Source organism: Canis lupus, chromosome 6, assembly GCF_048164855.1.
Source record: "Canis lupus baileyi chromosome 6, mCanLup2.hap1, whole genome shotgun sequence".
NCBI classification, from domain to species: Eukaryota; Metazoa; Chordata; class Mammalia; order Carnivora; family Canidae; genus Canis; species Canis lupus.
The window spans coordinates 34,766,455-34,779,182 of record NC_132843.1 but is presented as its reverse complement, the minus strand read 5'-3'; the positions used below and the strand labels follow the sequence as shown (position 1 = coordinate 34,779,182).

General features: G+C 39.0%; 1 long non-coding RNA gene across 2 annotated transcripts in view; it reads left to right on the top strand.

Annotated features, from left to right (window-relative positions):
* The first annotated feature begins 426 nt into the window (after positions 1-426).
* LOC140635202 (uncharacterized) overlaps positions 427-12,728 on the top strand; it is a 56,684-nt gene continuing 44,382 nt past the window's right edge. For both annotated transcript variants that reach the window (XR_012032570.1, XR_012032571.1), the window contains exon 1: positions 427-541. This is a non-coding gene — a long non-coding RNA (uncharacterized lncRNA). The remainder of the gene's footprint in view (positions 542-12,728) is intronic.

Genomic DNA, 12,728 nt, shown 5'->3' with positions numbered 1-12,728 from the left:
CCTTGTCTACATTTAACTTCCATTTCTCTCCAGTGTTCCACCTCTGCTCCAGGCTGTTTTCTAGGCACAAGAAAAAAAGTGCAAAGGCAGAAAAAAAGTCTATAGTAATGCTTGAAATCTAAGAGATCTAGGGATAAAACATGTTTTGTAACTGTCAACTGATAGCTCCCCTCAAATGAAGAAATTTGAGAGCTATTTTTAAATATTCTGGCTTATTAAGAAGAAGGAAGGATTCTAATGTATAAAAGAATGTCAAGAGTGATAAAAAGAGTATTTTGAGAGAGGGAGATCAAAGCCAACATCAAAAAGGATGAAAACCCACCATGGGAGAATGAGTAGTACAAATTCATAGTCAGAGGAGATATAACACAGACCTATGGCTGAAGAGAATGAAGTGTTCTATGTTCCAAAGAATAATAGAATTTAAATACATCAAAGAATACCAGAGTCATTATTACTGACCCAGAAGGAAGAGATGTGCAATGAGTGTGGTCATTTCCTCCTCAGATTCAGAAATGCTTCTGACATGGGTAACTGAGAGGTAAGTGCACTATCAAACCCACCAAGGCTATATACTTAATCTGTTTTGATTGCAAGGAACCTGAAATATCTCCTAGTTGACAGTAATAAGTAGTAGTCATTATTATGGACAGGTAATTTTGTGAGCTCTTTACCTGGGCTTGAGAAGTGTTCATGAGTGCAAATCCCAGTTCAATACTTGTTTAGCCAATTGAGTGACCATGTATCAATTTTGTGACCTATTTATGTCTTAGTTTTTTCAAATGCAAAAGGGGAATAATATTAATATCTATCTTATCAAGTTGTTAAGCAGAATAAATGAGATAATGTAGGATCATATGTGCAGCCACTTATTAACTTGTTTATAAACTGTGCTCCTGGGAAGTTGCCCAAGATGTCAGCATAGGAAAAACCTTAAATCACCTTTTCCATGGACACACTGAATCTAAACCTTTGTATACAGCAATTTCTTATGAATAGCTGAGAGCTGAATAGCTAGCTTTAGCACAACAAACAATAAAGAGACCACATAAAGAAGGGTAGGAGAGAAAAAGACACAGAGATGATGGCAACACCCCTAGAGATGTGACACTTTGCTCATCCTGGGGAACACTCAGAAAAAATGTAGTAGTTTAAAGGGTGAAAACTATAAGTGAAGGATATCCATCCACTAATCATCCACCAAGTGGAAAACCATCTCAACTCTTTCTAAGGGCATAGAGAAGGGCTTTTTTATTAAATTTATTTTCCTCCTCCACTTTGACAATATGGGTAGGAAGCAGGATCTAAGTGCTGTAGCTGGAATGCTAGGGCCATCCCCATGAACACGAGGCCCGTAGACCACACCTCCAGCCAACCTGCTGGGGCCATCATAGTACTTCATTGGACTAGCCCTGGCCCATATCTATTCCAGGTTCAGCTAGCCAGTCAAATCTTTCAGACTCACACAGTCTGCACAGAGGATTCACCTAAGTTCATTTCTTAAAGGTTAGGAGAAGTGTATGTTCTTCCTAATTCATGGAAACATAGAAATTCAAAGAAAATGAGGATAGAATGGAATATGTTCAAAATTAAAGATAAGATTTTTAAAAAGCCTAATGAAACAGAGATAAATAACTTACCTAATAAGGAATTTAAGTTAATGGTTATACTTATACTATTAAACCTTAAAAATCCAAGAAAACACAGACAGTAATGTCACTGACATCAGTCATAGCAACATGTCCTCAGACAAGGGGAGTAAAAGCAAAAATAAACCTATTGGGACTACATCAAAATATATGCAAAAGATATATCTGATAAGGGGTATTGCCCCCAAAATATATAAAGAACTAATACAACCCAACACCAAAAAATCTGATTAGAAAATGGGCAGAAAGCCTGAACATTTTTTTCAAAGAAGATATATGGATGGACCCCTCATTCATTGTTGGTGGGAGTGTAAGTTGGTACACCTCCTGTGGAAAAGAGTATGGAGGTTCCTCAAAAAATCATAAATTAGCATATGATGCAATAATTCCACTACTGGGTATAGACCCAAGAAAAACAAAACACTAACTCAAAATATAAATGCATCCCTATGTTTATTGCAGCATCATTTATAATAGTTAAGAAATGAAAGCAATTTAAATGTCCATCAATAGGAGGATGAATAGGGAAATTTTATAAACATACACACAATGGAATATTACACAGCCATAAAAATGGATGGCACCATGCCATTTGAGACAACATAGTTGGAACTAGGAATATTATGCTAACTGAAATAAGTCCAACTGAGATACCATGAGAGTCCACTAATAAACAAAATCTTAAAAAAAAAGTTATCAGAGATATATGCACCCTTTTGTTCATTGTAGCCTTATTTACAGTAGCTTAGTGTCTACTGATAGATTATTGAATAAAGATGTTTTATTTACACAAAATAGAATATTGCTCAGCCATAAAAAGAGTTAAATTTTACTATTTGTGATAATATGGATGAACCCAAATATTAAGCCCAGTGAAATAAATACTGTATGATTTAACTTATATGTAGAATCTAAAGAAAACAAAACAAAACAAAACAGAAAGGGACTCATAGATATTGGAAACAAACTGTCGGTTTACCAGAGGGGAAGGGATTGGAGAGTGGTTGAAATAGGTAAAGGAGATTATGAGGTACAAACTTCCAGTTATAAAATAATTAAGTCATGGGGATGCAATATATAAGAAAGAGTAAATAATATTGTAATAAATTTGTATGGTGACAAATGGTAAGCAGACATACCTTAGGAATATTTTGTAACATATAAAAATAACATATCACTATGACGCACACTTTAGAATAGTATGATATCTCATGTCAATGAGACTTCAATGAAAAAAATCATGAATGGGAGGCGGGGCAAGACGGCAGAGGAGTAGGCTCCCCGAGTCACCCGGCCCCGCCAGCTTACCTAGATAACCTTCAAAACACCCTGGACACCTACGGATTCGACCTGAGATTTAAAGCGAGAACAGCCCGAACGCTAGAGAGAGAAGGGTTTTGGCTTCTAACAAGGTGGGATGGCGGGAGGAAAAAAAATAAAGAAGGATCAGGTGGGGGGGGGGGTGCCCGCGAGGAGCCGGGCTGAGGCCGCGGCCAGAGCCTCCAGCTCCGGAGAGCCCAGCCCCGAGACGCGGGAGCTTTAAAGATCCGCCCGGATTTGTCCCGGACGAAAGGCGCTCGCAGGGAGCTCGGGCGGGATCCCAGGAGGGGCCGCGGAGCCCCCAGTCTCCCGGGGTCACTAACAGGAGGTGCGCCCGGGGGACAGCGCCCCACACCCCGCGGCCGAGCTCGGGGAAGGGCTGCAGCGCCCCGGCGGGGCCTCGGGAGAAGCCGCTGGGTCGGGGGGCTCCGGGGGAGGGGGCTGCACCTGCTGCCTTCGGGAGCCGAGGCCGGGAGCGCGAGTCCAGCGGCGCAGGCCCCAGACCAGGGCGCGGGGGACACAGCCCAGGGCCCTGCGCTCCCCCCGGGACAGGGAGGCGGGGAGGGCCCAGGACAGCGAGGACGCTCCTGCCAGGGGCCCCGAGCTGTGCAGATCGGCGCCCCCGCCCCGGGAGCATCCAGGCCGGTGAGGACTAGGACTAGGAGCTGCGGGAGTTACTGCGGGAGCTGACTCCAGGGCTGGGGAGCTGCCGCCGCCAGTGTGGTCGTTCCTCCTGGTGTCACCTTGTGCCTGGGATGGGGCAGGGACCCAGGGAACAGGGGCCTCACGGGGTCAGCAGCTCCCACTGAGCCCGGCACCTGGCGGGGGGGGGGGGGGCTCCCCCAGGTGCACACACTGAGAATCAGCACAGCAGGCCGCTCCCCCAGAAGACCAGCTGGAAGGACAGGGGAAGAGCAAGTTCTGGACCCAGCAGTGCTGGAAAGCTCCAGGGAAAGTCGAGGGATTTACAGTGTATAGAGCTAGAGGGTACTCATCCCCCCCCCCTTTTTTTTCTTTTTCCAGTACAACTTGTTTTTTATATCAGACTATAAATTTCCAATAGTTTCTCTTTTCCCACCTTAACTACAATATTTTACCACCTCTTCACTTTTAAGTTTCTTCTTTTTGACTTCCATATTTCTACAATTAGATATATTTCTCACTTCTGGATTCCCTTCAACATACTCAATTTAATTTTGGGAGATATATGAGATATGAGTTGTTTTGTGTTTTTTGTTTTCTCTGCCTCATGTTGTTCTACAATGGTGGAAGTTAATACCTTTTAAAACATGACCAACTTGCACCCAGAACCAAGTGGAATACCATGCTGGCTCATTCTGTGGGATTATATTCTCTCTTCATTCCCATTCTGCCCCCCGCTTTATCTCGTTTATGTTTTGGTGCTCAATGGTGGGGCCCTCTACAAGTATTCTTGGTTTATATAAATTTGAGATTGAGTATCATCTAACATACAAAACTTAATACACTCAGAACAAAGAGGATTACCCTCTAGGACCCCACAGGTAGACTACATTCTCCTTCCACTACAACTGTTTCACTACCACCGTCTCCCAGTCCCATCTCCCCTTTTATCACTTTTTTTTCTTTTTTCTCTTTTTCCTCTATTTTTTTCACTTTTTTCTTTTTTCTCTTTTTCCTCTATTTTTTTTTCACTTCTTTTTTCCTTTCTTTTCTTCTTCTTTAGGATTTCTGGCCTTTTATTTTTTACTACTTTGTTTTAAAATTTGACTTTCACTTTAGTGGTCCTTTTGTTTTATTTCATTCTGATCTTTGTTTTAATTTTCTGGTCTCTGACCTTGTCAGAATCATGTAGGGTGAAATTTACTTAGGCCGTGGTTGATATTCTTGACTCAGCCCACTCATACAGCAACTCTGCACTGAGCAAAATGACTAGAAAAAAGAACTCACCACAAAAGAAAGAATCAGAAACAGTATTCTGCCATAGAGTTACAGAATTTGGACTACAGGTCAATGTCAGAAAGTAAATTCAGAAGCAAAATTATAAAGCTCCTGGTGGTTCTGGAGAAAGGCATAAAGGATTCAAGAGACTTCATGACTGCAGAATTTAGATCTAATCAGGCTGAAATTAAAAATCAACTAAATAAGATGCAATCCAAACTGGAGGTCCTAATGATGAGGGTTAATGAGGTGGAAGAAAGAGTGAGCAACATAGAAGACAAGTTGATGGCAAGGAAGGAAGCTGAGGAAAAAAGAAAAACAATTCAGATACCATGAGGAAAGGCTAAGGGAAATAAATGATAGCCTCAGAAGGAAGAATTTATGTATAATTGGGGTTCCAGAGGGCACCGAGAGGGCCAGAGGGCCAGAAAGTGTACTTGAACAAATCATAGCTGAGAGGTTCCCTAATTTGGGGAGGGAAACAGGCATTCAGACCCAGGAGATAGAGAGGTCTCCCCCAAAAAATCAATAAAAACCGTTCAACACCTTGACATTTAATAGTGAAACTTGCAAACTCCAAAGATAAAGAGAAAATCCTTAAAGCAGTGAGAGACAAGAGATTCCTAACTAATACAGGGAGAAATATTATATTAGATTGACATCAGATCTCTCCACAGAGACCTGGCAGTTCAGAAAGGGCTGGCAGGATATATTCAGGGTACTAAATGAGAAGAAAATGCAGCCAAGAATACTCTATCCAGCAAGGCTCTCATTCAGGATAGAAGGAGACATAAAGAGCTTCCAAGATAGGCAGAAACTAAAAGAATATGTGACCACCAAACCAGCTCTGTCAAGATATATTACAGGGACCCTGTAAAAGAAAAAGTAAGCCCAAAGAAATAATTCACAAAAACAGGGACTGAATAGGTATTATGATGACACTAAATTCATATCTTTGAATATGAATGAACTCTGAACGTGATGGGCTTAATGATCCCATCAAAAGACGCAGGGAAAAAAAAAACAAAAAACAAAAACAAAAGACGCAGGGTTTTGGACTGGATAAAAAACCAAGACCCATCTATTTGCTGTGTACAAGAGACTCGTTTTAGACCTAAGGACACCTCCAGCCTAAAAATGAAAGGGTGGAGAACTATTTACCATTCAAATGGTCCTCAAAAGAAAGCATGGGTGCAATCCTCTTATAAGATAAATTAAAGTTTATCCCAAAGACTGTAGTAAGAGATGAAAAGGGACACTATATCATACTTAAAGAGTCTATCCAACAAGAGGACCTAAAAATAATGAATAATTATGCCCCTAATATGGGAGCTGCCAAGTATATCAATCAATTAATAACCAAACTAAAGACATACTTAGATATTAATACACTACTAGTATGAGACTTCAACATGGCACTTTCTGCAAGTGACAGATTTTCTAAGCACAACATCACCGAAGAATCAAGGGTCTTAAATGATACACTGGACCAGATGAATTTCAGAGATCTATGCAGAACTTTCCATCTGAATGCAACTGAATACACATTCTTCTCAAGTGCACATGGACCTTTCTCTGGAATAGACCACATACTGGGTCACAAAACAGGTACCAAACAATAGATTGGTAAAAGATTGGTACTGTTCTCTGCATAATTTCAGATCACAATGATTTGAACTAGAACTTAATCAAGAAGAAATTTGGAAGAAACTAAAACACATGGAGCTTAAAGAGCATCCTACTAAAAGATGAATGGGTCAATTAGGAAATTAGAGAATAATTAAAAGGTTTCATGGAAACTAATGAAAATGAAGATACAAATGTTCAAAATCTTTGGGATACAGCAAAAGCAGTCCTAAGAGGGAAATACATCACAATACAAGCATCCCTCAAAAAATTGGAAAAAACTCAAATACACAAGCTAACTTTCCACCTAAAGAAACTAGAGAAAGAGGAGCAAGTAAAATCTACATCAAGCAGAAGAGGAGATATAATAAAGATTTGAGCAGAACTCAATGAAATAGAGACCTGAAGAACTGTAGAATAGATCAACAATACCAGGAGCTGGTTCTTTGAGAGAATTAATAAGAAAGATAAACCATTAGCCAACTTTATTAAAAAGAAAGAAGACTCAAATTAATAAAATCATGACTGAAAGAGGAGAGATCACAACCAATACCAAGGAAATACAAACAGTTTTAAAAACATATTATGAGCTGCTATATACCAATAAATTAGGCAAACCAGAAGAAATGGATGCATTTCTGGAAAACCATAAATTACCAAAACTGGAACAGGAAGAAATAGAAAACCTGAATGGTTGATAACCAGTGAGGAAACTGAAACAGTCATCAAAAACCTCCCAACACACAAAAGTCCAGGGCCAGATGGCTTCCCAGGGGAATTCTACAAAACATTTAAAGAAGAAATAATACCTACTCTACTAAAGCTGTTCCAAAGGTGAGAAAGGGAGGGAATACTTCCAAACTCATTTTATGAGGCCAGCATCACCTTAATTCCAAAACCAAAGACCTTACCAAAATGTAGAATTAGAGACCAATATCCCCGATGAGCACAGATGCAGAAATTCTCAACAAGATACTAACCAATAAGATCCAACAGGACATTTAGAAGATTATTCACCATGAGCAAGTGGGATTTATCCCTGGGATGCAAGGTGGTTCAACACCCATAAAACAGTCAGTGTGATAGATCATATCAACAAGAAAAAAAATAATCATATGATCCCATCAATAGATGAGGAGAAAGCATTTGACAAAATACATCATCTATTCCTTATCAAAACTCTTCAGGGCAGCCCAGGAGTTTCAGCAGTTTAGCACTGCCTTCAGCCCAGGGCCTGATCCTGGATATCTGGGATGGAGTCCCACATCAGGCTCCCACATGGAGCCTGCTTCCCCCTCTGGCTGTGTCTGCCTCTCTCTAACTCTCTCTGTGTCTTTCTCATGAACAAATAAAATCTTAAAAAAAAAAAAAACCTCTTCAGAGTGTAGGGATAGAGGGTAATTCCTCAGTATCTTAAAAACCACTTACAAAATCCCACAGCAAATATCATTCTCAATGGGGAAACACTGAGAGCCTTTCCCCTAAGATCAGGAACAAGACAGGGATGTCCACTCTCACCACTGCTATTCAACATAGTATTAGAAGACCTAGCCTCAGCAATCAGACAACAAGAAAAAGCCATTCAAATTGGCAAAGAAGAAGTCAAATTCTCCCTCTTTGAAGATGACATGATACTGTATGTAGAAAACCTGAAAGACCCCACCCCCAAATTGCTAGAACTCATACAGCAATTTGGCAGTGTGGCAGGATACAAAATCAATGCCCAAAATCAGTGGTGTTTCTATACACTAACAATGAGACTGAAGAAAGAGAAATTAAGAAGTCAATCCCACTTACACCAACATAAGATAACTAGGAATAAACTTTACCAAAGAGTAAAGGATTTATACCCTAAAAACAACAGAACACTTCTGAAAGAAATTAAGGAAGACAGAAACAGATGGAAAAATATTCCATGCCCATGGATTGGAAGAATTATTATTGTGAACATAATAATATATATATATATATATATATTATTATGAAATGTCAATGCTACCCAGGGCAACTTACACATTTAATGCAATTCCTATCAAAATACCATGGACTTTCTTCAGAGAGTTGGAACAAATCATCTTAAGATTTATGTAGAAACAGAAAAGACCCCGAATAGCCAGGGGAATATTAAAAAAGAAAATCATAGCTGGAGGCATCACAATGCCAGATTTCAGGTTGTACTACAAAGCTGTGATCAAGACACTGTGGTATTGGCACAAAAACAGACACATAAATCAATGGAACATAATAGAGAACCCAGAAATGGGCCCTCAAGTCTATGGTCAACTAATATTTGACAAAGCAGGAAAGATTATCCACTGGAAAAAGGACAGTCTCTTCAGTAAATGGTGCTGGGAAAATTGGACAGCCACATGAAGAATGGAACTAGACCATTCTCTTACACCATACACAAAGATACACTCAAAATGGATGAAAGATCTAAATGTGAGACAAGAATCTATCAAAATCCCAGAGGACAACACAGGCAACACCCTTTTTGAACTTGGCCACAGCAACTTCTTGCAAGATACATCTATGAAGACAAGGGAAACAAAAGCAAAAATGAACTATTGGGACTTAATCAAGATAAAAAGTTTCTGCACAGCAAAATTAACAGTCATAAAAACCTAAAAGACAACCTACAGAATGGGAGAAGATATTTGCAAATGACCTATCAGATAAAGGGCTAGTATCCAAGATCTATAAAGAACTTATTAAACTCAACAGCAAATAAACAAACAATCCAATCATGAAATGGGCAGAAGACGTGAACAGGAATTTCACAGAGAAAGACAGAGACATGGCCAACAAGCAGATGAGCAAATGCTCTACATCACTTGCCATCAGGGAAATACAAATCAAAACCACAATGAGATACCACCTCACACCAGTCAGAATGGTGAAAATTAACAAGACAGGAAACAACAAATGTTAGAGAGGATGTGGAGAAAGGGGAACCCTCTTGCACTGCTGGTTGGAATGTGGACTGGTGCAGCCACTCTGGAAAACTGTGTGGAGGTTCCTCAAAGAGTTAAAAATAGACCTGCCCTATGACCCAGCAATTGCACTACTGAGGCTTTACCCCAAAGATAAAGTGAAACGGCAAGACACCTGCACCTCCAATGTTTCAGCAGCAATATCCACAATAGCCAAACTATTCAGCCAAATTGAAGGAGCCTCGGTGTCCATGGAAAGATGAATGGAAAAAAAGAAAGAAAGATGAATGGATAAAGAAGATGTGGTCTATATATACAATGGAATATTACTCCGCCATTAGAAATGATGAATAGCCACCATTTTTTTTTTTTGATGTGGACAGAACAGGAGGATATTATGCTGAGTAAGTAAGTCAATCAGAGAAGGAAAATCATTATATGGTTTCACTCACATGGGAAATAAAAATAGTGAAAGAGATTTTAGGGAAAAGGAGGGAAAATGAGTGGGAAAATTTAGAGAGTGATAAAACATGAGAGACTCCTAACTCTGGAAAACAAACAAGGGGTAGTGGAAGGGGAGACGGGTAGGGGGATAGGGTGACTGGATGATGGGCACTCAGGGGAGCACTTGATGGGATGAACACTGGGTGTTATACTCTATGTTGGCAAATCAAACTTCAATAAAAACATATTAAAAAATAAAAAATAAAAAAATTGCTCTTGATATCCTCTATCTCTGCCTCAGGAAACCAGCTTCTCCTATAGTCTTGCTTATCACTCTTAATAGCAACTCCTCCCTAGTTAGTCAGGAGAAAGCCCACAAAATTAGCAGGAGCAACAACCACCAGAGCGAAGCAAGAATGGAATTATAGGTCTACCTTCAAAATATAAATAGAATTTAACCTATGGTATGGTTCTGGTCCAAACCATTATAATACTCTCTCCCCAGCTTTTCTGCAAATCTCCATATTTCCTTGCTTACGCTCTTGCGCACACATTATTTGACCTTAACACAGCAGCCAAAATGATTCTTTAAAACGTGTCAAAGCATGTTACTATATTCAGCCCCCTCCAGTTGTTTGCCATATTTAATTCAATAAAGGGTAAGTTCTTGTTACCACTCCACCTTTGTTTCCTGGTATTCTCTCCTCTAGCTTTTCTTCTCCAGCCACTCTGGCCTTCTCTGCTGTCCATTGAATAAACTAGACACATTCTTGCCTCTTAGTCTTCTTTTTTTAAAGAATTTATTTATTTATTTATTTATTTATGAGAGAGAGAGAGAGAGAGAGGGGGGCAGAAGCAGGCTCCATGCAGGAAATCTGATGTGGGACTTGATACTGGGACTCCGGGATCACGCCCTGAGCCAAAGGTAGATGCTCAACCTCTGAGCCACCCAGGCGTCCCCGCCTCTTGGTCTTTAATACAGAAGTCCCCGTGCCAAGAATTTTCTTTCCCAACTATCTGTAAGGGTAACTCCCTCATTACTTTTAGTAGTTACTCAGTAATTACTTTCTAGGTGAGGTTTCCCTGTCTATCTAAAATGTAAAGCTTGCACCCCCCCATTATTAAATGATATAAATCCTGCTCTTGCTTAACTTTTCCTCCTTGTTACTTATAATACTAATAGTAATACTATGTATTTAACTTACTATCTCTTCTCTACAAAAAATGATGGCAGGTAATTTTACTTTTTTGCTTCCACCACTATATTCTCTGACAAGAAGGGTGCTGACAGATACTAAATTTTCAATAAATATTTGTTGAATTGGCTGGAAAGATGGCAGAGTAGTTGGACTTTAAGCTCACCTCACTCCATGGAGTGATATAAGTTATATGCCTGATAGAGAATCTAAAGTGATGATTATAAAGATATTCACTGGATTTGAGAAAAGAATGGAAGACATCAGTGAGACTCTTAAAAAGAGATAAAGAACCAGAGATGAAGAACACAATAAGTGAAATTAAATATACAATAACAAAAATAAATTACAGGCTAGAGGAGTAAATTACAGGAAGCAGATAAATTAATTAATAACCCAGGGGATAGAGTAAAGGAAAGTAATCATGCTGAGCAGGTGAGAGAGAAAAAATTTGAAATGAGAATAGACTTAGGGAACTCAGTGACTCCATTAAGTGAAATAACATTTGCATTATAGGGATTCCAGAAGAAGAAGAAAGAAGAAAGAATAAAAAGAAAGAATGAAAGAAAGAGATAAAGTAAAAGAAAGAAAAAGTAAGAGAAGAAAGAAAGAAAAGAAAGAAGAAAGAAAGAAAGAAAGAAAGAAAGAAAGAAAGAAAGAAAGAAAGAAAGAAGCAGAACATTTATTGAAGAAATAATATTTGAAAACTTGTCTAATCTGGGGAAGGAAATGGATATCCAGATTTAGGAGGAACAGAAATCTCCCAACAAAATCAACCCAGGGAGGTCCACACCAATATACATAGTAATTAAAATATAAAAATTAGTGATAGAGAAATTTAAAAGCAGCAAAAGAAGATAATTACACACAAGGGAACCCCATGAAGCTTACAGAAAATTTTTCAGCAGAGACTTTGTAGGCCAGAAGAGAGTGACATGATATATTCAAAGTGCTAAAAGGAAAAGATATCTGTAGTCATGAATACTCTTTCCAGCAAGGTATCATTCAGAATAGAAGCAGATATAAATAGTTTTTTTTTAAACAAAAGCTAAAGGAGTACATGACCACTAAAACATCCCTACAAGAAATGTTAAAAGGGACTCTTTGAGTGGAAAGTAAAGACCATGTAAAAGTATGAAAAGTAGGAATCACAAGAATAGTAAAAACAAGTCTATCTGTAAAAATGAGTGAAGGGGCTCATAAAATGATGTAAAGTATGATACTATATATCTAAAATGTGGGGTGGGTGATGAGGAGTAGAGAATGGGTTCAAACTTATGTGGCCATAAACTTAATAGAGACTGCTGTATGCAGAAACACTCTATGAAAACCTAATGTTAGCCACAAATCAAAAACCAATAACAGATACACAAAAAATAAAGAGAAAGGAATCCAAGTATATTACTAATGAAAGCCAGCAAACTATTAAAGAAGAGAGCAAGGAAAGATCAGAGAAGATCCACAAAAATAACCACAAAACAAGTAATGAAATGGCTATTAATATCAATCACTTTGGTTTTTTTTAAAGATTTTATTTATTTATTCATGAGAGACTCACACAGAGAAAGAGAAAGAGAGGCAGATACACAGGCAGAGGGAGAAGCAGGCTCCATGCAAGGACCCCAATGTGGGACTTGATC